Source organism: Penaeus monodon, chromosome 17 (assembly GCF_015228065.2).
Source record: "Penaeus monodon isolate SGIC_2016 chromosome 17, NSTDA_Pmon_1, whole genome shotgun sequence".
NCBI classification, from domain to species: Eukaryota; Metazoa; Arthropoda; class Malacostraca; order Decapoda; family Penaeidae; genus Penaeus; species Penaeus monodon.
Window position 1 is genome coordinate 7526513 of NC_051402.1, and position 23171 is coordinate 7549683.

General features: G+C 44.7%; 2 pseudogenes across 2 annotated transcripts; one reads left to right on the forward strand and one right to left on the reverse strand.

The window, feature by feature from the left end:
• Positions 1–5098: 5098 nt before the first annotated feature.
• On the reverse strand, positions 5099–11791 carry LOC119583537 (annotated as a pseudogene). Its single transcript, XR_005229707.1, has 21 exons — positions 11739–11791; positions 10702–10739; positions 10455–10614; positions 9596–10371; positions 9306–9422; positions 9093–9215; positions 8893–9015; positions 8694–8816; positions 8501–8621; positions 8274–8396; positions 7901–8023; positions 7669–7799; positions 7350–7562; positions 7114–7272; positions 6848–7023; positions 6468–6749; positions 6247–6364; positions 6079–6166; positions 5838–6003; positions 5491–5725; positions 5099–5177 (listed from the first exon to the last, which is right to left on the reverse strand). The product of XR_005229707.1 is annotated as a cartilage oligomeric matrix protein-like (transcript).
• Positions 11792–13307: 1516 nt separating this feature from the next.
• Positions 13308–20038, forward strand: LOC119583536 (annotated as a pseudogene). Its single transcript, XR_005229706.1, has 21 exons — positions 13308–13407; positions 14413–14450; positions 14539–14698; positions 14777–15555; positions 15724–15840; positions 15933–16055; positions 16133–16253; positions 16329–16448; positions 16519–16640; positions 16745–16866; positions 17113–17235; positions 17337–17467; positions 17574–17786; positions 17865–18023; positions 18114–18284; positions 18379–18555; positions 18659–18776; positions 18857–18944; positions 19020–19185; positions 19303–19535; positions 19848–20038. The product of XR_005229706.1 is annotated as a cartilage oligomeric matrix protein-like (transcript).
• The last annotated feature ends 3133 nt before the right edge of the window (positions 20039–23171 follow it).

Genomic DNA, 23171 nt, shown 5'->3' on the forward strand with positions numbered 1-23171 from the left:
GGGGATTCCAACATGGCTGGCACCCAGCAAATTTGATTGTTTTATGGCGTGTGACAGGTAGAACAACCAGTTCTGGATCTTACAAACAAGGGGTTGGTGGTGTGTATTGACTTATGAGAGCTAATGAGTTACAGGAGTCAGTAAAATTGTAAAAGAGGAAGAGGAGAGTGAGTATGTGTGTTTTAGAGCAAAAAGGAGTGCATACAGTTCTGTAGTAAGGACACTGGATTCAGAGGAAGGGAGTATTTGAAAGTACGAGTTGGGAAATTACTGCAAAACCAGCACCGAGGTGGATTTGGAGCCATCAGTATATACGTGAATACTAAGGAATGAGTGGAGACATGGTCAAGGAAATGTGTGAGAAGGTCAGTAGGAGGGATATTTGATTTTGGTGGTCGGGGAAAACAGAAGAGCAAATATGGGGGTGAGGTATAAGCCATGGAGGGACGGAATGGACAGAGAACGGGAGAGGTGGGATGGGGGAAAGGGGAATGGGAGAGGAGGGTATCCATGCGAGTGGAGAAAGGAGTAGGTAATCGTGGAGATGAGCTAAGGTAAGAAGTAGGGGTTGTGGTATAGTTAGTTTAGTGAGGGAAAATTGGTGGAATCGAACATAGCATCGGAGAGAGAGAAGGGCACGACGTCGAGATAGAGATGGTATGCCTGATTCAGTGTACAGGCTCTCAACTGGGGAGGAGCGAAAGGCGAAGACCACAGTGATGGATTGTATCAAGATGGGCAAGGAGAGAAGTTGAGGCAGAGGAGTAGATATGGCATCCATAATCAAGATGGAGAAAGTAACATGAAGATGAAGGAGAGTTTTGCGATCTGAGCCCCATGATATATGGGATAGAGTTTTTAAGATTTGAAGACGGCAGAGAGCTTTTTCTTTAATGTGTAGAATATGGTCCTCGCCAGGACAGTTTGGAGTCCAAATGACACCTAGGAATTTGCCAGAGGAACGGCATTGATGTGGAGTGCCATATAAGAAGAGTGGGGTAGGGGACCTACACGTGAGCGAGAGAAAAGAATGGAGAAAGATTTAGAGGTAGAAAAGCGGAAGCCATGGTTTGTGGCCCAGGAAGATGCTGATGAGATTGCAGATTGAAGAAATTGGTAGAGATTTGGTGTGGATGTGCCAGGGGCATAGATGGTTAAATCATCAACATATAGTGATGACCGGGCTCCTGGTGGTAAAACAGACAATATCATTAACAGCAAGAAGGAATAAAGTGGTACTGAGCACACTGCCTTGTGGGACAACTTCGATTTGGGGAAAGAAAGATGATGTGGCAGAGGCGATTTTGACCTGGAAAGTGCGTTGGGAGAGGAAGGACTTTATGAAGACACCCATGTTTCCACGTATGCCTAGAGAGGACAATTGTTGGAGAATATGGTACCACCATGTCGTATCATATGCTTTTTCTAGATAAAAAAAAAATAGCTAGTACGGATTCATGGCGTGCAAATGCAGATGTAATATATGTCTCAAAATGAGCAAGGGGGTCAGCTGTGCTTCTGGCACGGCAAAAACCGAATTGGGAAGGAGAGAGAAGATTGTGAGATTCAAGATACCACATTAAGCGGAAGTTCACCATTCGCTCTAATAATTTGCACAAGCAGCTAGTTAGCGCGATGGGGCGATAGTCTTGAGGAAGGGTACCCGATTTATTGGGTTTCAGGAAGGGAAGGATAAGAGCTTCTTGCCAATTAGAAGGGAAATTTCCTGATGTCCATATGTGGTTGTAAATTTTTAATAGGAAGGATAAGGAGGAAGATGGGAGTTGCCGGAGCATACGGTAGTGAATACCATCAGGGCCTTCATGAGTGTTACAGCACGATTGTAGGGCAGTAACGAGTTCAGAGGAAGAAAATGGGGCATTATAGGACTCATCAGAGGATGGGGTGAAGGTAATGGGGGTACGTTCTCTGGTGGTCTTAATAGAAGAGAAGTGTGGAGAAAGGTGAGAACCACTACTGACCTGGCTGAAATAATCACCTAGTTCATTAGCGACTTGGAGAGGATCAGAAATGAGGCTATTTCGAATATGGAGGACAGGGGCAGGATGGGGGGGATGTTTGCCTGATAGTTGTGTATTGACTTTATGAGAGTTAATGAGTTACATAAGGGATTCACGTGCGTAAGGAGGGAGTGGAAGGGATAGAGGGATGGTGGGAGGTTAATGTGGGCGGGGTTGGGTCGGGGGGGATGGGCTGTGTTGGGAGGGGGTAGGAGGATAGGGTGTAAGGGGGGATATTGTTAGGAGGAGGATGGATATCAGCAGTTACTTGGAGTGTGGAAGGAGCAGGAGTTGTAAGATTTGGAGGTTGAGTGTCAGTTTTCATTAGGTAATCTTGAATATTTTCAATGGTTTCTTCTGAGTTGGTTGGGGAGTTTTGGGGGATAAAGGATTTCTTGTGGGGGGGGGAAGAGAGGACTGGTGTCTCAAGCATAGGAGCAAAGGAAGGTGGAGGTGATTGTGTGGTAGGGGAAGAGGGGTGGAACGTTTGTTCTGTCTGTTACGGGTAGTGCGAGGAGGGAGAGGGGAAGGTGTTGGGATTGTAGTGGTGATTGAAGTATCTGTAGTAGAGATTGGAGTGTCTGGATGTAGGATGGCAGAAGAGTTTGACTGGGGAAGGTAGGAGGTAGAAGAGGGGGGTTAGATGTAGGGGGGTGGGTTTAGGAGAATTGGTAGAATGAGCAGTATTACTGGAGTAAGGAGTAAGGGAGAAACCACGTCAACGTGCTTCTTGTCTGGCTTCACGTAGTGCGAGTCCAAGTTTGAATCAGAGTCGCTACCTCAGACTCAAATTTATAGGTGGGACAACACCTATAAAATACATTATGGGGGGCCGCCACAGTTGGCACATGTGCGTGATTGTGCAGGGCAGTTAGATCGGGTATGGCCAGGTTGGGCACATAGTGGGCATCTGGCTGTGGAATGGCAATGTTTGGCTGGGTTTCCTAGACGCCAACAATTTTGGCACTGACGTGGAGGGGGTTGGTATGGACGAAGAGGGAGGGATTCTCCTCCTATGTAGACGTTAAAGGGAAGGTCATGTCTACGGAAGGTAATTTTGGCTATGTTAGTGGGTTTCTTTCGATGACCTCTGGGGGGAATGGAGTAGCATTGTACTGATGTTGCATCATAGTCTGAGACAGGCAAGTAGATGATCTCCACAATCTGACCAATCTTTGTCATAGATTGGGCAATTTGCTGGGGAGATTGCAACTGTTCCAGTGCAAGTATTGAGGGTTGGATGGGGTTCTGCAAGGATGGGGTTACCATATAGGTCTGTTAGGTTGTTAATGCTATAGCTTGGTTTTCGGATGTTACTGTGACAAGACGGGAGCGGTCGGGTCGGCTACGGAAAGACTTACCTACTTGTTTTTGGAGACATTGTTGGAAGAGAAGGGTGTTGTCAGAGTAGGGAGCTGTGGGAGGGATCATGAAAAAATCTGTCCATTTGGCTGCACTGAAGAGGGTATTCAAAATTGTTGTAGAGATAGGGGTAGTTGAAGGCGGGGGCGTGACGAAGATGGAGTAGTGTTAAGGAGGTAGCGTTATGGGAGGTGGGCATAAGGCTGTAAGGTATTATAAGGGAGGATGGGTGGTTGATGTTGGAGGTTGTGGGGTAGAGGTGTTGAAGTTGAGATTGCTGGAGAGTGGAAATGTTCCTTAAGGGTTGATTTGTTGGCTACTGTACTAGTAGGTATTGATGAGGGTAGTTATTGCAGTGTTCGGAGCCGTGGTCAAAGGAGAGCCTGGGGTCAGGGAATCTGGTGGGTTTACATCGTTGGGCCATTTGATAAAGGGGCAGCCTCATTGCCCTAATAGTGGGGATAAGTTTTCATTACTGGCCAGGGTAAGCCTGGATTGTGTTGGGATAAAAACGGTCCACCCCTTAGGGTCCCCTTGAGGGGTAAGGGCTAGATTACTAAATCAGGGAATACCGTGCTCATGGCTCCCTCAGGCCGTTCAGGACTGGCACAAAGCCTTTCAGCACAGCTCTCACACCTTGAGTGGGTAGCAGGTGGTTTTGTGAAGGGACAAACGAAAAGTGGGAAGAAAAAGACCATGGAAAATTAGTCTAGTTGGGGCCGAGTCCCAAGGTTGGGAGTTCCCCATCATTGGGTCCCATCTCTGCCTCCTAAGCCCCCCCCCCCCACGACAACAGGCAAGGGACTGGGGGGGGCCTAGACCAAAGCCAAAGCCATTTAGGAGGGGGTGGGGGGAGTTAACATTGTCCAAGACCCTGGTGTTGGGGAACCTCTCCACTTTAAAAGAGGGGGCAAGCCTTATTGCCCTTAAAGACAGTTAAGTCTTTTGTTAAGATCTAGAAACTAGTGGTAATACCATGCCCATTGTTTCTAGGCCATTTTGTCTGGCCCAGATACTTATTAAATATTAGAAAGGGGTTGTTTGGAGAGGGGAAAAAAAAAAAAAAAATTAGGTCCACCTTTGTCCAAGACCTAATTGGAGTGAGGTGAAAGCAGGGAGAAGCATTAGACAGTGAAGCAAGTGCAAGAGTTTCCATTGTCAAATTTAGACCCTGAGTAATTTGTACCTAGTTTAGCCTTCAAGGTTATTAGAGACCATGGGAATAAAGCTGGAAAACCATCCAGCCACTGGCTTTTAAGCATTTCATAATTGCACATTTTTAATTAAACACTTGTCCAAATATATATACCTGCTGTTAGGCTACTGCCCCCTTCAGCCCAATTCAGTCCTACCATGGCAAATTATATTATATAAACTAGAGCATTTCATTAATAGAAATGCACAGTTAGGCAATTTTTAATTTGGTCAACTAGTCTAAACAGAAGCAATTTATGACAGGCAGCTGGCTCAAAACGAGAGCTTTAAGAAATTTCCTTCCCACCCCTTTAAGGGAAGAGATGGGCACAGGGGTAGCAATGTTGTCAAAGCAACATCTGAGGTTCTGGCCATGGTAGGAGTTTATACAGGTAAACTTGAAACCAGTAGTTTAATTTAAAATTATTTAATATAAAATTTTATATAGACTAGCGTCTTACAGTATCAAGACCAATCTTCAAGATGCGTCGTGTCCAAGTGCAAGACGCTTTAGTTTGTGCAAAAGCAGTCCTTATGAAGTCAGGACTTGCGTCTGTAGGTTAGTGGGCAGGTCATTAAACATGTCTTGGGGTACATCATCTGCAAGATCAAGAAGTAGGTTTTAGTGCCAGAGTCGAAGTCATTTTCATATACAGCCTAGTCAAAGCAAGCAAGGTCAAGATCACAGCACATTAGAAGAACTGGTACATGTCTAGGGAAGAAGTGCATGGTTATAGAGCAAGTGCATACTTTAAGGCAAGGCCATAAAATTTGGGAGGTGTTTAGCTATGCATCTCAAACCTTTGCACCGACCTCCAATGCTATCCAATTGGTTTTAGCTCTATTGCTCTACTAGGGCATACCAAGTGTATTTGATGCAATCTAATAGAAGACTTCAGAACCAAAGCCTTACCTGAACAAGTATACTTCACATTGGACCATATAATTTGCTTCTGGGAGAAGCAGAAGAGACCTAGCCTGCCTCCTTTTAGGGTGCTGTCATATATGTTTCCAGAGTCAATGACTTGGTTGTTACCCTGGTACAAGTAGAACCTCATGGTACCAATATCAGGCCGGTGGTGAAGCAGCCAGCGGTAGGCAACTTTAGGGGTCCATCCAATGCTGCTATCATGCCAGAGCAAGGTTGCCTGAAAGAGCAACCATTACTCTTGCTAGCAGGATAGTCTGGCACTGCCCATTTGTCACCCAATTACTTTAGCATTCAGTAACAAACTCCCTGCAAGTTATGCAGGCACTCACCTGGTTTGTTGTAGAGCCAGTGAGCCACAAAGCATCCCGAAGTGCTGTGCCAGGGCCTGTAGTAGAGTCAATTAGCTTCAGAGTAACTCCTCTCTCTGCTTGGCCAAACCAGCTTTGTGGTCCCTTCTTCCACATCATGACATAGAACTTGGAATTGCTTTGGTAGCTGTGGGAAGAGCCGTGTTATACAAGGCCTGCTTGATAAAATGCAGGCACCATTATAATTTTAGTCTATACATACCTGAAGATAAAGCCAACAAAGTCATCATCACTGGTGTCCTCTATGAAGAAGGTCCCTTCAAAGTCGACATCCACAAGAGTATGGTCACCTGCAGTTTCATTTGGGATTATTTGTGGCTCTTCAAGCAGAGACCTATCCTAAAGACTAGAGCCTTTCCAACATACATACCCACTGCTATAGCTGGGTCCGAGTTCACGTCTGGTGAATTTCTGCACCATTGTCGTAGACAATCCATACTGGAGGAGTAGACGCCGTTTGTGGGTCTAGTGCCACCATTTGGAGTTGCCTAGGAAGTTTAAAGACATGATTCAAGTGGCTGGTCTAAAAGATCTACTCTTGGCTGTAGGGAGCACAAGCCCTTTGATACACTTAGTGGCCAAGCTTCTCACCTGAAGTCGGTGGCATGCACATTTGGGTTGGCAATGCAGTTATCATCCGAGTCTACAATTTTGTCACCATCAAAGTCAGAGGTGCAAGCGTCGCCACGGCCATTCCCGTCGGTATCCTTCTGGTCCGAATTTGGGATTAGCAAGCAGTTGTCAGTCGTATCATCAATACCATCGTTGTCACTGTCTGAATCACAGGCATCACCTAACCCATCACCATCTACGTCCTGCTGGTCACCATTGGCTACATTTGGACAATTGTCCACACTGTCCTCCACACCATCACTGCAAGAGGCTAGCATCAGTATGTGGATTTAGGGAGACTGCAGATTTAAAGCAAATATTTGCCATTAGCAAATTAAACAAAGTCCATTAATCCATGCCTGTCAGAGTCGATGTTATCATCACATGCATCCCCTAGTAGATCTTCATCTGCATCTTCTTGCCCAGGATTGGTAGCTGGGGCAATTGTCACACAAGTCTCCAAAGCCATCTCCATCACCATCAGCTTGGTTGCCATTTGCAGTCTTTGGACAGTTGTCAGCAGTATTTAGCAAGCCTGAGAGGAGAAGAGATTGAAATGCCATCTCGTTTCGTCAAGAGAGTAAAGGAGAGATTGGATGCCATCAGATACAAGTTACAAGCATACCATCATTGTCAATATCATCGTCGCATTTGTCGCCTGTACCATCCCCATCAACATCATTCTGGCTGGGGTTGGAGACTACAGGGCAGTTGTCCACATACATCTCATGTGTATCCGAGTCTCCATCTTGTTGCCCAGGGTTGGCTATTATGGACAGTTATCCTGGAATAAAGTGCAAGTTTAAATATTTAAGGGGACCCCATGTTAACATGCAAGATATCAGCATTTCTTTTTCATACCGAAGTATCGAGAAGTCCATCTCCATCAGCATCAGTATCACAAGCATCACCAATCCCGTCACCATCGGCATCCTCTTGCCCAGAATTTGGTCGGTTGACACAGTTATCCTTACGGCAGTATTTGCTCGAACAGCTCAGTTCAGTGTCTGGGAAGCCATCAAGGTCAGAGTCTGGAGCACAGTCTTGACCTTGACCAGCAAAGCCAACAGGACACTGGAGAGTAGTAAGCAAGTATTATTTATCACTTTTAATTCGGTAGAATCCTTCAGGACACTAGACATTCAAGTAGTAAGGTTGGAGTGCAGAACTAGGCACCTACCTGGAGGAGTGTGCACACTTGTCCATCACCAGTATAGCCAGCAAGGCAAGAGCAGGTTCTGCTACCAGCAGTATTGGTGCACTGAGCATTAGCATGGCACCCACCATTAGCCACCAGACACTCGTCCACATCTGTAGGGAGATGCAGCCATTTTACAAAGTGCTTAATCAGAAAGCTTTCAGTACTTGAATAGCAAGTGCATTTAGGAATATGCAGTCACTAGGACACTTGCCTGTGCAAGCTAGGCCATTCCCAGTGAACCCTGATGTGCAGGTGCAGTCACGGCTGCCTGGAGTATTGCTACACAGGGCATTTGCATCACAACCACCGTTGGCAACCAAGCACTCGTCCACATCTGCAAGAGTAGAAATAACACCATTTGCAAATTGCACCCTTGTCATTTATGAAGGTAATTTCAGTTGTAGGAGGAGTTCAGTGCAAAACTGATTCTTAGCAAGTAGTCATGGTGGTTAACAATTTCACCAGCTAGTTGAAATTTAAAGTTTGGCATTTATCGAGGCAAACTTGCATGTTTATCAACAAGCAAATTAAACTATGCCAAATCTAACCAATTTGGCATACCATTTATCCATAGGTTTACTTACCAGTACATTGAAGTCCATCACCGGTGTAACCAGGATGACAGGTGCAAGTTCTGCCACCAACATCATTTGTACAGTCTGCATTTGCATGGCACCCTCCATTAGCTACCAGACACTCGTCCACGTCTGTAGGGTATTGCAGCAACAGGTTTTAAGTGCTGTACCAGAGCCTAGGAAAGGTGTGCAAGCAAAAGTCCCAATAGCTGTAAATCATTGCCAAATGTACTTGCCTGTGCAAACTAGGCATTCCCAGTGAACCCTGATGTGCAGTGCAGTCACGGCTGCCTGGAGTATTGCTACACAGGGCATTTGCATCACAACCACCGTTGGCAACCAAACACTCGTCCACATCTGCAAGAAAGAGGGTCAGACAAGATACCTGCAAGCCATGGTTTTTACTATAAAAATAGAAATGCTACCAACCAGAGCAAGTAACACCATTCCCAGAGAAGCCTGGGAGACATGTGCAGGTTCTTGAACCAGCTGTGTTTTGACACCCTGCATTTGCATCACAGCCTCCATTGTTAACAAGGCACTCATCGATATCTGTAGAAGCAGATGCATTAGCCTAGAGTATTAACCCTTGCACACCTCGGCCAACATCAACATTTGTTATACTTACCAGAGCAAGTAAAGCCATCCCCAGTGTAACCTGATGCACAAGTACAGTCTCGGCTGCCTGGAGTATTGCTACACAAGGCATTTGTACCACAGCCACCGTTGGCAACCAAGCATTCATCGATATCTGATGATGAACAAGCAATTAGCCAACTTAATAATTATTGCAATAATTTAGAAGTCTGCTTCTGCAAGCATGCTCACCTTGGCAGGCAAAGCCATCACCAGTGTACCCTGCTAAACACTCGCACCGGTAACTGCCGTCAGTATTCGTGCAGCTAGCCATTGCAGAACAGCCGCCGTTGGCCACGGCACATTCATCAACATCTGGAAATATGCAATTTTAGTAGGGAGTAACCTAGGGGGTGTGGGAGCCATAAAATGGGACATGCTATAGACAATTGCACACTTCCTTACCTGTACATGAATATCCATCACCACTGTAACCTGCCTTGCAAGTGCAACTCACACCGCCATTAATAGTTGCACAATCTGCATTACCATGGCAACCACCGTTATTTGCCAGGCATGGGTCTGAAATTTAGAATTGTATTAGGTTTAATACAAATTAAAAATTTATTGCTAGTGCAACACTTGCTGCTCAGACCAAGTCTGAGGTCATGGCCTAAAATGTTGTCCATGCTCACATACTGCTAGTCAAACCATTTAGATTTGACATTAAGGAGTTTTAACCAGAATCTGCATACCTGTAGTCTCGTCAGGACACATGCCCTGGGGAATGCTACAGCGGGTGAAGTAGTCATGCAAATTCATTTCATGGTCTTCCACACATGCTCCCCCATCACCAGCATCATCAGCTTTCCACACATAACCATGGGGGCACTGGTAGCGGGCACGCTTCATTAGGCCACCAATAATCAGGCATTCATAGTAGCTGCGGCGGTCGAGGGATCTGGGAACCTGCCTTCCTCATAGCACACCATTGTCCGTGAGCAAGGATCTTCACAAGATCCTGTTACCTCGTTGAACAGCGTTCCACTGGGGCACATGAACAGTCTCTGCAGCCACCCATGTTGAAGCGAGATGCAAGAGTAATATTCAGTGCAGTCTTCGAGCTTTGCAAAGACACCAGGCCGTTCACAAGCTGGAAGGCTGGCTTGGTTGCGACACTGATTAAGGGTCTCATCAAACACCATACCATCAGGGCACACGTGATCCTCAGGGCTGGATCCAGTGGAGGAGCAGCTAAAGAACTTCTGTGGGTCATAGAGATCACGGACAAACGCGTCTCCACTCTGGCAGGTACATTCAGCTGGAAGCCCTGGGTAGCATACTGCACCTCCATAGGTAGTCTTAATACTGCAGGATCTTGCGCTGGTGCACTGGCGGACAAAGGCCTGCCTTTTACACACAATGACCCATGGTCCTGCAGTCAGCACACACGAACCATCAGGCTGACCTTCACACAGTAGGAGTACTTGGGATATGCTGTAGTAACACTGCGCTCACTTCGGGAGCGACACTGAAATTAAAGAATTTAAGCATTAGATCCACATGTTGTAGTTATGTGATGTTATGTACTAGGTCCAGTGCTGAGATACCTACTTGCATTTCACCGTTGCACGTCCTGGAGGTGGTATTGTAGACAAATCCATTACAGTCATCAAATGACACTTCATAGCCCCCAGTACCATCAGGTATGCAGTCGAAAAAACCATCACATGTATTTGGAGTGGGGTACCTGCCCTCTCTCAAACACTCTACCCTGGGGTTTAGTGAAAAAGAAAGTCAGTGCAAGTCAAGATACATAAAAGAACCAGGTGTACGACACTAAGCCTGTTTGAGTACTTACCCTTTCGTCGGCATGGCCACTGCCGTCCCAGCAACCACCTGAATGGAAGGAAGCAGTTTTAGACAATTTTGCCATAAAATTTATATTTATTCGGTCACATAGGGCCAGAGCTCAGAGCTACCTAGAGATCAACTTTTAGTTCTTACTAGGTACAAGTTATTTTTGTAAAAGAATAAGGCTTTACTTTTCCGGCCTTGTCAGCAATAGCTATGCACAATCCAGAGAAAGCTCCAAGCGAGCTGTACATTTTGCTCATCTTAACACTTGGGGCATCTTGCAAGCCTAGAACCTAGGCCTTGCTCCCTACCATTTGTAGGTTAGGACAATGCAGCCCAAGTAAAGAAAAAAATTGGGCCATATTAGGGCCTAGTGGGCCGACCAGCCATACAAATACATGGTCACTTTGCGATTACGAATCCACTGCAGCAGCAGTTTAAAGAATCGTTCACTAAAAAGTAGGCAGTAGCGACCATCTCTCGATCTGTGCGTTGCCGTTGCTAAAGTCAATTTTAAAATAAAATTGATGGAAAACCTTTTCCCCCCCCAAAAAAAAAAAAATCAGTCCAGCTAGATCTGGGATCCGTGCCCATGATCTTTATATCCAGACCACCATTCTGCTGGAAAGACCGCACTTAACCCTAATCTTGTAATGGAGGGCAAGTGCCAAGTGGGACAGTTATGCTCTAAGCTGCTAAAAAAGGCAGTTTTTACATGGAATCTGGTAGATATAAGAGCCTTGCAACCATCTACCTCTATGCTCAAGTAGAAAACTACACTTGTTTAAAGTATGCATGCATTAAAATGTATTTCTTCAGGAGTAGCCGTGTGGACATGGAATCACAAGTTTCATCCAGCCCAAGTATTAAGCGTTACTCTCAGACTGAGTCCTTATGGTATGGGGAATAAGGCAAGGGAGGCAAATATGCCTGCATTAAAGATCTTTCACTTGACTACAGACAAACTTCATTTAAGCACATTTGAATACGACTACTTTTCTCGGTGTTATCATTAGTTCTACACCTTCGGCCCTTCTTCCCCCCAAGAATTATCGTAAACGACATCATCTTGAAGATGTGCTTTCACAAGCGCTGCTCAGCCATTTATAGTAATTGAAACTACAATACTGGAAAGCAATGGAGTCACGCAGTCAGGAGCCACTATTTTGCTGCGCCGATCATGCCATCTATACGCAGCGACAATTGTTAGTGCGCACTTGTTCTCATTTCGCCTGTTTTAAATCTTATTTTCTGAAATTCTTACATAACTTAGGGGACATGGCTTAGTCTAAACTAAAATACTCCGGCCTAGCCTATGTTAGGCTAATTATCATGGTCAAAGGTCGCGGAAACACAAGCTGTAATGGAAAGCGACCAAGTGACCGAAAGAACATCCCAAGGCAGCACAGAGTGCGATTCGAGTCGGGGATGATAACAAAGTTTTAGACAAAATTTAAATTTTCAAAGCAAAAAAAAAGAAAAAAAAGGAGAAGAAATATATTTTATATATATATATATATTATATATTATATTATATATATATATATATATATATATATATATACTCTCTCTCTTTATTCAACCATTTCCCTTTGATTCAACTATTTTGTTCTTTATCTTTGTCTCCAAGTATGGTTCTCTCTCGCTTTCTCCCCTCCCTCCCTCCCACCCCCTTTTCTCTCGCTGCATGTTTTGTGTGTGTGTGTGTGTAAATATGTAATATATGTATATATATATATATATATATATTTTATATTATAGTATATATATATATATATATATATATATATATATTTTATATATATATATATATATGTAATATTATATATATATATATATTATATATATATATGTAAAATATTATTATAAAATATATATATATATATATAATATATAAAATATACATATATTACATATATATTATATATTGTATACATGCATACATATATATTATATATATATATATATATATTATATATATATATATATATAATATATATATATATATATACTATATTACATATTTACACACACACACACACACACTTGCAGCGAGAGAAAGGGGGGTGGGGGGGAGGGAGGGAGAACGCGAGAGAGAACCATCCTTGGAGACAAAGATAAAGACAAAAAATAGTTGAATAAAAGGGGAAATGGTTGAATAAAGAGAGAGAGTATATATATATATTTTTATATATATATATATAAATATAATATATATAAAATATATATATATATATATATATATTTCTTCTCTCTTTTTTCTTTCTTTTTTTTTTTTGCTTTAAAAATTTAAATTTTGTCTAAAACTTTGTTATCATCCCCGACTCGAATCGCACTCTGTGCTGCCTTTGGGATGTTCTTTTCGGCTCACTTGGTCCCGTTTTCCATTACACTTGTGTTTCCGCGCCCTTTGACCATGATAATTAGCCTAACATCAGGCTAGGCCGGAGTATTTTAGTTTAGACTAAGCATGTCCCTAAGTTATGTTAAGAATTTCAGAACTAAGATTAACACAGGCGAAATGAGAACAAAGTGCGCACTAACAATTGTCGCTGCGTATAGATGGCATGATCGGCGCAGCCATATAGTGGCTCCTGACTGCGTGACTCCATTGCTTTCCAGTATTGCTAGTTTCAATTACTATAAATGGCTGAGCAAGCGCTTGTGAAAGCACATCTTCAAGATGATGTCGTTTACGATAATTCTTGGGGTAAGAAGGGCCGAAGGTGTAGAACTAATTGATAACACCGAGAAATGTAGTCGTATTCAAATGTGCTTAAATGAAGTTTGTCTGTAGTCAAGTGAAAGATCTTTAATGCAGGCATATTTGCCTCCCTTGCCTTATTCCCCATACCATAAGGACTCAGTCTGAGAGTAACGCTTAATACTTGGGCTGGATGAAACTTGTGATTCCATGTCCACACGGCTACTCCTGAAGAAATACATTTTAATGCATGCATACTTTAAACAAGTGTAGTTTTCTACTTGAGCATAGAGGTAGATGGTTGCAAGGCTCTTATATCTACCAGATTTCCATGTAAAACTGCCTTTTTTAGCAGCTTTAGAGCATAACTGTCCCACTTGGCACTTGCCCTCCATTACAAGATTAGGGTTAAGTGCGGTCTTTCCAGCAGAATGGTGGTCTGGATATAAAGATCATGGGCACGGATCCCAGATCTAGCTGGACTGATTTTTTTTTTTTGGGGGGGATAAAGGTTTTCCCATCTCAATTTTATTTTAAAATTGACTTTAGCAACGGCAACGCACAGATCGAGAGCTGGTCGCTACTGCCTACTTTTTAGTGAACGATTCTTTAAACTGCTGCTGCAGTAGAGTCGTAATCGCAAAGTGACCATGTATTTATATGGCTGGTCGGCCCACTAGGCCCTAATATGGCCCAATTTTTTTCTTTACTTGGGCTGCATTGTCCTAACCTACAAATGGTAGGGAGCAAGGCCTAGGTTCTAGGCTTGCAAGATGCCCCAAGTGTTAAGATGAGCAAAATGTACAGCTCGCTTGGAGCTTTCTCTGGATTGTGCATAGCTATTGCTGACAAGGCCGGAAAAGTAAAGCCTTATTCTTTTACAAAAATAACTTGTACCTAGTAAGAACTAAAAGTTGATCTCTAGGTAGCTCTGAGCTCTGGCCCTATGTGACCGAATAAATATAAATTTTATGGCAAAATTTAATCTAAAAACTGCTTCCTTCCATTCAGGTGGTTGCTGGGACGGCAGTGGCCATGCCGACGAAAGGGTAAGTACTCAAACAGGCTTAGTGTCGTACACCTGGTTCTTTTATGTATCTTGACTTGCACTGACTTTCTTTTTTCCCTAAACCCCAGGGTAGAGTGTTTGAGAGAGGGCAGGTACCCCACTCCAAATACATGTGATGGTTTTTTCGACTGCATACCTGATGGTACTGGGGGCTATGAAGTGTCATTTGATGACTGTAATGGATTTGTCTACAATACCACCTCCAGGACGTGCAACGGTGAAATGCAAGTAGGTATCCCAGCACTGGACCTAGTACATCGCATAACTACAACATGTGGATCTAATGCTTAAATTCTTTAATTTCAGTGTCGCTCCCGAAGTGAGCGCAGTGTTACTACAGCATATCCCAAGTACTCCTACTTGTGTGAAGGTCAGCCTGATGGCTTCGTGTGTGCTGACTGCAGGACCATGGTCATGTGTGTAAAAGGGCAGGCCTTTGTCCGCCAGTGCACCAGCACAAGATCCTGCAGTATTAAGACTACCTATGGAGGTGCAGTATGCTACCCAGGGCTTCCAGCTATATGTACCTGCCAGAGTGGAGACGCGTTTGTCCGTGATCTCTATGACCCACAGAAGTTCTTTAGCTGCTCCTCCACTGGATCCAGCCCTGAGGATCACGTGTGCCCTGATGGTATGGTGTTTGATGAGACCCTTAATCAGTGTCGCAACCAAGCCAGCCTTCCAGCTTGTGAACGGCCTGGTGTCTTTGCAAAGCTCGAAGACTGCACTGAATATTACTCTTGCATCTCGCTTCAACATGGGTGGCTGCAGAGACTGTTCATGTGCCCCAGTGGAACGCTGTTCAACGAGGTAACAGGAGCTTGTGAAGATCCTTGCTCACGAGCAATGTGTGCTATGAGGAAGGCGGGTTTCCCCAGATCCCCTCGACCGCCGCAGCTACTATGAATGCCTGATTATTGGTGGCCTAATGAAGCGTGCCCGCTACCAGTGCCCCCATGGTTATGTGTGGAAAGCTGATGATGCTGGTGATGGGGGAGCATGTGTGGAAGACCATGAAATGAATTTGCATGACTACTTCACCCGCTGTAGCATTCCCCAGGGCATGTGTCCTGACGAGACTACAGGTATGCAGATTCTGGTTAAAACTCCTTAATGTCAAATCTAAATGGTTTTGACTCGCAGTATGTGAGCAAGGACATTTTAGGCCATGACCTCGGACTTGGTCTGAACAGCAAGTGTTGCACTAGCAATAAATTTATTTGTATTAAACCTAATACAATTCTAAATTTCAGACCCATGCCTGGCAAATAACGGTGGTTGCCATGGTAATGCAGATTGTGCAACTATTAATGGCGGTGTGAGTTGCACTTGCAAGGCAGGTTACAGTGGTGATGGATATTCGTGTACAGGTAAGGAAGTGTGCATTTGTCTATAGCATGTCCCATTTTATGGCTCCCACACACCCCTAAGGTTACTCCCTACTAAAATTGCATATTTCCAGATGTTGATGAATGTGCCGGTGCCAACGGCGGCTGTTCTGCAATGGCTAGCTGCACGAATACTGACGGCAGTTACCGGTGCGAGTGTTTAGCAGGGTACACTGGTGATGGCTTTGCCTGCCAAGGTGAGCATGCTTGCAGAAGCAGACTTCTAAATTATTGCAATAATTATTAAGTTGGCTAATTGCTTGTTCATCATCAGATATCGATGAATGCTTGGTTCCAACGGTGGCTGTGTACAAATGCCTTGTGTAGCAATACTCCAGGCAGCCGAGACTGTACTTGTGCATCAGGTTACACTGGGGATGGCTTTACTTGCTCTGGTAAGTATAACAAATGTTGATGTTGGCCGAGGTGTGCAAGGTTAATACTCTAGGCTAATGCATCTGCTTCTACAGATATCGATGAGTGCCTTGTTACAATGGAGGCTGTGATGCAAATGCAGGTGTCAAACACAGCTGGTTCAAGAACCTGCACATGTCTCCCAGGCTTCTCTGGGAATGGTGTTACTTGCTCTGGTTGTAGCATTTCTATTTTATAGTAAAAACCATGGCTTGCAGGTATCTTGTCTGACCCTCTTTCTTGCAGATGTGGACGAGTTGTTTGGTTGCCAACGGTGTTGTGATGCAATGCCCTGTGTAGCAATACTCCAGGCAGCCGTGACTGCACCTGCACATCAGGGTTCACTGGGAATGGCCTAGTTTGCACAGGCAAGTACATTTGGCAATGATTTACAGCTATTGGGACTTTTGCTTGCACACCTTTCCTAGGCTCTGGTACAGCACTTAAAACCTGTTGCTGCAATACCCTACAGACGTGGACGAGTGTCTGGTAGCTAATGGAGGGTGCCATGCAAATGCAGACTGTACAAATGATGTTGGTGGCAGAACTTGCACCTGTCATCCTGGTTACACGGTGATGGACTTCAATGTACTGGTAAGTAAACCTATGGATAAATGGTATGCCAAATTGGTTAGATTTGCATAGTTTAATTTGCTTGTTGATAAACATGCAAGTTTGCCTTGACTAGATACCAAACTTTAATTTCAACTAGCTAGAAAATTGTTAACCACCATGACTACTCTTGCCAAGAATCAGTTTTGCACTGAACTCCTCCTACAACTGAAATACTTCATAATGACAAGGTACAATTTGCAAGGAGTGTTATTTCTACTCCTGCAGATGTGGACGAGTGCTTGGTTGCCAACGGTGGTTGTGATGCAAATGCCCTGTGTAGCAATACTCCAGGCAGCCGTGACTGCACCTGCACATCAGGGTTCACTGGGAATGGCCTAGCTTGCACAGGCAAGTGTCCTAGTGACTGCATATTCCTAAATGCACTTGCTATTCAAGTACTGAAAGCTTTCTGATTAAGCACTTTGTAAAATGGCTGCATCTCCCTACAGATGTGGACGAGTGTCTGGTGGCTAATGGTGGGTGCCATGCTAATGCTCAGTGCACCAATACTGCTGGTAGCAGAACCTGCTCTTGCCTTGCTGGCTATACTGGTGATGGACAAGTGTGCACACTCCTCCAGGTAGGTGCCTAGTTCTGCACTCCAACCTTACTACTTGAATGTCTAGTGTCCTGAAGGATTCTACCGAATTAAAAGTGATAAATAATACTTGCTTACTACTCTCCAGTGTCCTGTTGGCTTTGCTGGTCAAGGTCAAGACTGTGCTCCAGACTCTGACCTTGATGGCTTCCCAGACACTGAACTGAGCTGTTCGAGCAAATACTGCCGTAAGGATAACTGTGTCAACCGACCAAATTCTGGGCAAGAGGATGCCGATGGTGACGGGATTGGTGATGCTTGTGATACTGATGCTGATGGAGATGGACTTCTCGATACTTCGGTATGAAAAAGAAATGCTGATATCTTGCATGTTAACATGGGTCCCCCTTAAATATTTAAACTTGCACTTTAATTCCAGGATAACTGTCACTAATAGCCAACCCTGGGCAACAGAATGGAGACTCGGATACACATGGAGATGTATGTGACAACTGCCCTGTAGTCTCCAACCCCAGCCAGAATGATGTTGATGGGGATGGTGCAGGCGACAAATGCGACGATGATATTGACAATGATGGTATGCTTGTAACTTGTATCTGATGGCATCCAATCTCTCCTTTACTCTCTTGACGAAACGAGATGGCATTTCAATCTCTTCTCCTCTCAGGCTTGCTAAATACTGCTGACAACTGTCCAAAGACTGCAAATGCAACCAAGCTGATGGTGATGGAGATGGCTTTGGAGACTTGTGTGACAATTGCCCCAGCATACAATCCTGGGCAAGAAGATGCAGATGAAGATCTACTAGGGATGCATGTGATGATAACATCGACTCTGACAGCATGGATTAATGGACTTTGTTTAATTTGCTAATGGCAAATATTTGCTTTAAATCTGCAGTCTCCTAAATCCACATACTGTGCTAGCCTCTGCAGTGATGGTGTGGAGGACAGTGTGGACAATTGTCCAAATGTAGCCAATGGTGACCAGCAGGACGTAGATGGTGATGGGTTAGGTGATGCCTGTGATTCAGACAGTGACAACGATGGTATTGATGATACGACTGATAACTGCATTGCCAACCCAAATGTGCATGCCACCGATTTCAGGTGAGAAGCTTGGCCACTAAGTGTATCAAAGGGCTTGTGCTCCCTACAGCCAAGAGTAGATCTTTTAGACCAGCCACTTGAATCATGTCTTTAAACTTCCTAGGCAACTCCAAATGGTGGCACTAGACCCACAAACGGCGTCTACTCCTCCAGTATGGATTGTCTACGACAATGGTGCAGAAATTCACCAGACTTGAACTCGGACCCAGCTATAGCAGTGGGTATGTATGTTGGAAAGGCTCTAGTCTTTAGGATAGGTCTCTGCTTGAAGAGCCACAAATAACCCCAAACGAAATTGCAGGTGACCATACTCTTGTGGATGTCGACTTTGAAGGGACCTTCTTCATAGAGGACACCAGTGATGATGACTTTGTTGGCTTTATCTTCAGGTATGTATAGACTAAAATTATAATGGTGCCTGCATTTTATCAAGCAGGCCTTGTATAACACGGCTCTTCCCACAGCTACCAAAGCAATTCCAAGTTCTATGTCATGATGTGGAAGAAGGGACCACAAAGCTGGTTTGGCCAAGCAGAGAGAGGAGTTACTCTGAAGCTAATTGACTCTACTACAGGCCCTGGCACAGCACTTCGGGATGCTTTGTGGCTCACTGGCTCTACAACAAACCAGGTAGAGTATATGCCTACATAACTTGCAAGGAGTCTGTTACTGAATGCTAAAGTAATTGGGCGACTAATGGGCAGTGCCAGACTATCCTGCTAGCAAGAGTAATGGTTGCTCTTTCAGGCAACCTTGCTCTGGCATGATAGCAGCATTGGATGGACCCCTAAAGTTGCCTACCGCTGGCTGCTTCACCACCGGCCTGATATTGGTACCATGAGTTCTACTTGTACAGGGTAACAACCAAGTCATTGACTCTGGAAACATATATGACAGCACCCTAAAAGGAGGCAGGCTAGGTCTCTTCTGCTTCTCCCAGAAGCAAATTATATGGTCCAATGTGAAGTATTCTTGTTCAGGTAAGGCTTTGGTTCTGAAGTCTTCTATTAGATTGCATCAAATACACTTGGTATGCCCTAGTAGAGCAATAGAGCTAAAACCAATTGGATAGCATTGGAGGTCGGTGCAAAGGTTTGAGATGCATAGCTAAACACCTCCCAAATTTTATGGCCTTGCCTTAAAGTATGCACTTGCTCTATAACCATGCACTTCTTCCCTAGACATGTACCAGTTCTTCTAATGTGCTGTGATCTTGACCTTGCTTGCTTTGACTAGGCTGTATATGAAAATGACTTCGACTCTGGCACTAAAACCTACTCTTGATCTTGCAGATGATGTACCCCAAGACATGTTTAATGACCTGCCCACTAACCTACAGACGCAGGTCCTGACTTCATAAGGACTTGCTTTTTGCACAAACTGAAGCGTCTTGCACTTGGACACGACGCATCTTGAAGATTGGTCTTGATACTGTAAGACGCTAGTCTATATAAAATTTTATATTAAATAATTTTAAATTAAACTACTGGTTTCAAGTTTACCTGTATAAACTCCTACCATGGCCAGAACCTCAGATGTTGCTTTGACAACATTGCTACCCCTGTGCCCATCTCTTCCCTTAAAGGGGTGGGAAGAAATTTCTTAAAGCTCTCGTTTTGAGCCAGCTGCCCTGTCATAAATTGCTTCTGTTTAGACTAGTTGACCAAATTAAAAATTGCCTAACTGTGCATTTCTATTAATGAAATGCTCTAGTTTATATAATAATTTGCCATGGTAGGACTGAATTGGGCTGAAGGGGGCAGTAGCCTAACAGCAGGTATATATATTTGGACAAGTGTTTAATTAAATGGTGCAATTATGAAATGCTTAAAGCCAGTGGCTGGATGGTTTTCCAGCTTTATTCCCATGGTCTCTAATAACCTTGAAGCTAAACTAGGTACAAATTACTCAGGGTCTAAATTTGACAATGGAAACTCTTGCACTTGCTTCACTGTCTAATGCTTCTCCCTGCTTTCACCTCACTCCAATTAGGTCTTGGACAAAGGTGGACCTAATTTTTTTTTTTTTTTCCCCTCTCCAAACAACCCTTTCTAATATTTAATAAGTATCTGGGCCAGCAAAATGGCCTAGAAACAATGGGCATGGTATTACCACTAGTTTCTAGATCTTAACAAAAGACTTAACTGTCTTTAAGGGCATAAGGCTTGCCCCCTCTTTTAAAGTGGAGAGGTTCCCCAACACCAGGGTCTTGGACAATGTTAACTCCCCCCACCCCTCCTAAATGGCTTTGGCTTTGGTCTAGGCCCCCCCCAGTCCCTTGCCTGTTGTCGTGGGGGGGGGGCTTAGGAGGCAGAGACTGGGACCCAATGATGGGGAACTCCCAACCTTGGGACTCGGCCCCCAACTAGACTAATTTCCATGGTCTTTTCCTTCCCACTTTTCGTTTGTCCCTTCACCAAAACCACCTGCTACCCACTCAAGGTGTGAGAGCTGTGCTGAAAGGCTTTGTGCCAGTCCTGACGGCCTGAGGGAGCCATGAGCACGGTATTCCCTGATTTAGTAATCTAGCCCTTACCCCTCAAGGGACCTAAGGGTGGACCGTTTTTATCCACACAATCCAGGCTTACCCTGGCCAGTAATGAAAACTTATCCCCACTATTAGGGGAAATGAGGCTTGCCCCTTTATCAAATGGCCCCAACGATGTAAACCCACCAATTCCCTGACCCCAGCTCTCCTTTAAACCACGGCTCCGAACACTGCAATAACTACCCCTCATCAATACCTACTAGTACAGTACCAACAATCAACCCTTAAGGAACATTTCCACTCTCCCAGCAATCTAAACTTCAACACCTCTACCCCAAAACCTCCAACATCAACCACCCCATCCTCCCTTATTAATACCTTACAGCCTTATTTGCCCACCTCCCCATAACGCTACCTTCCTTAACACTACTCCATCTTCGTCACGCCCCCCCTTAAACTACCCTATCTCTACAAAAATTTTGAATCCCCTCTTCAGTGCAGCCAAAATGGACAGTTTTTTTCATGACCCCTCCCACAGCTCCCTACTCTGACAACACCCTTCTTTTCCCAACAATGTCCCCCAAAACAGTGGGTAAGTCTTTCCGTACCGACCCGACCGTTTCCCGTCTTGTCACGTAACATCCGAAAACCAAGCTATAGCATTAACAACCTAACAGACCTATTGGTAACCCCATCCTTGCAAACCCCATCCAACCCCCCAATACTTGCACGGGAACAGTTGCAATCTCCCCAGCAAATTGCCCAATCTATGACAAAGATTGGTCAGATTGGGAGATCTCCTACTTGCCTGTCTCAGACTATGATGCAACTCAGTACAATGCTACTCCATTCCCCCCAGAGGTTCATCGAAAGAAACCCACTAACATACCAAAATTACCTTCCGTAACATGACCTTCCTTTAACGTCTACATAGAGGAGAACCCCTCCTCTTCGTCCATACCAACCCCCTCCACGTCAGTGCCAAAATTGTTGGCGTCTGGGAAAACCCAGCCAAACATTGCCATTCCACAGCCAGATGCCCACTATGTCCCCAAACCTGGCCATACCCATCTAACTGCCCTGCACAATCACGCACATGTGCCAACTGTGGCGGCCCCCCATAATGTATTTTTATGGTGTTGTCCCACCTATAAATTTGAGTCTGAGGTAGCGACTCTGATTAAAACTTGGACTCGCACTAACGTGAAGCCAGACAAGAAGCACGTTGACGTGGTTTTCTCCCTTACTCCTTACTCCAGTAATACTGCTCATTCCTACCAATTCTCCTAAACCCACCCCCCTACATCTAACCCCCCCTCTTCTACCTCCTACCTTCCCAGTCAAACTCTTCTGCCATCCTAAATCCAACACTCCAATCTCTACTACAGATACTTCAATCACCACCAATCCAACCCCTTTCCCCCTCCCTCCTCGCACTACCCGTAACAGACAGAACAAACTTTTCCACCCCTCTTCCCCTACCACCCCAATCCCCCTCCACCTTCCTTTGCTCCTATGCTTGAGACACCAGTCTCTCTTCCCCCCCCCACAAGAATCCTTTACCCCCCAAAACTCCCCAACCACTCAGAAGAAACCATTGAAATATTCAAGATTACCTAATGAAAACTGACACTCAACCTCCAAATCTTACAACTCCTGCTCCTTCCACACCCCAAGTAACTGCTGATATCCTCCTCCTCCTAACAATATCCCCCTAAAACCCTATCCTCCTACCCCCTCCCAACCCCCAGCCCATCCCCCCCCCCCCCCAAACCCCCGCCCACATTAACCCTCCCACCATCCCCTCTATCCCTTCCACTCCCTCCTTACGCACGTGAATCCCTTATGTAACTCATTAACTCTCATAAAGTCAATACACAACTATCAGGCAAACATCCCCCCCATCCTGCCCCTGTCCTCCATATTCGAAATAGCCTCATTTCTGATCCTCTCCAAGTCGCTAATGAACTAGGTGATTATTTCAGCCAGGTCAGTAGTGGTTCTCACCTTCTCCACACTTCTCTTCTATTAAGACCACCAAGAACGTACCCCCATTACCTTCACCCCTCCTCTGATGAGTCCTATAATCCCCCATTTTTTTCCCTCTGAACTCGTTACTGCCCTACAA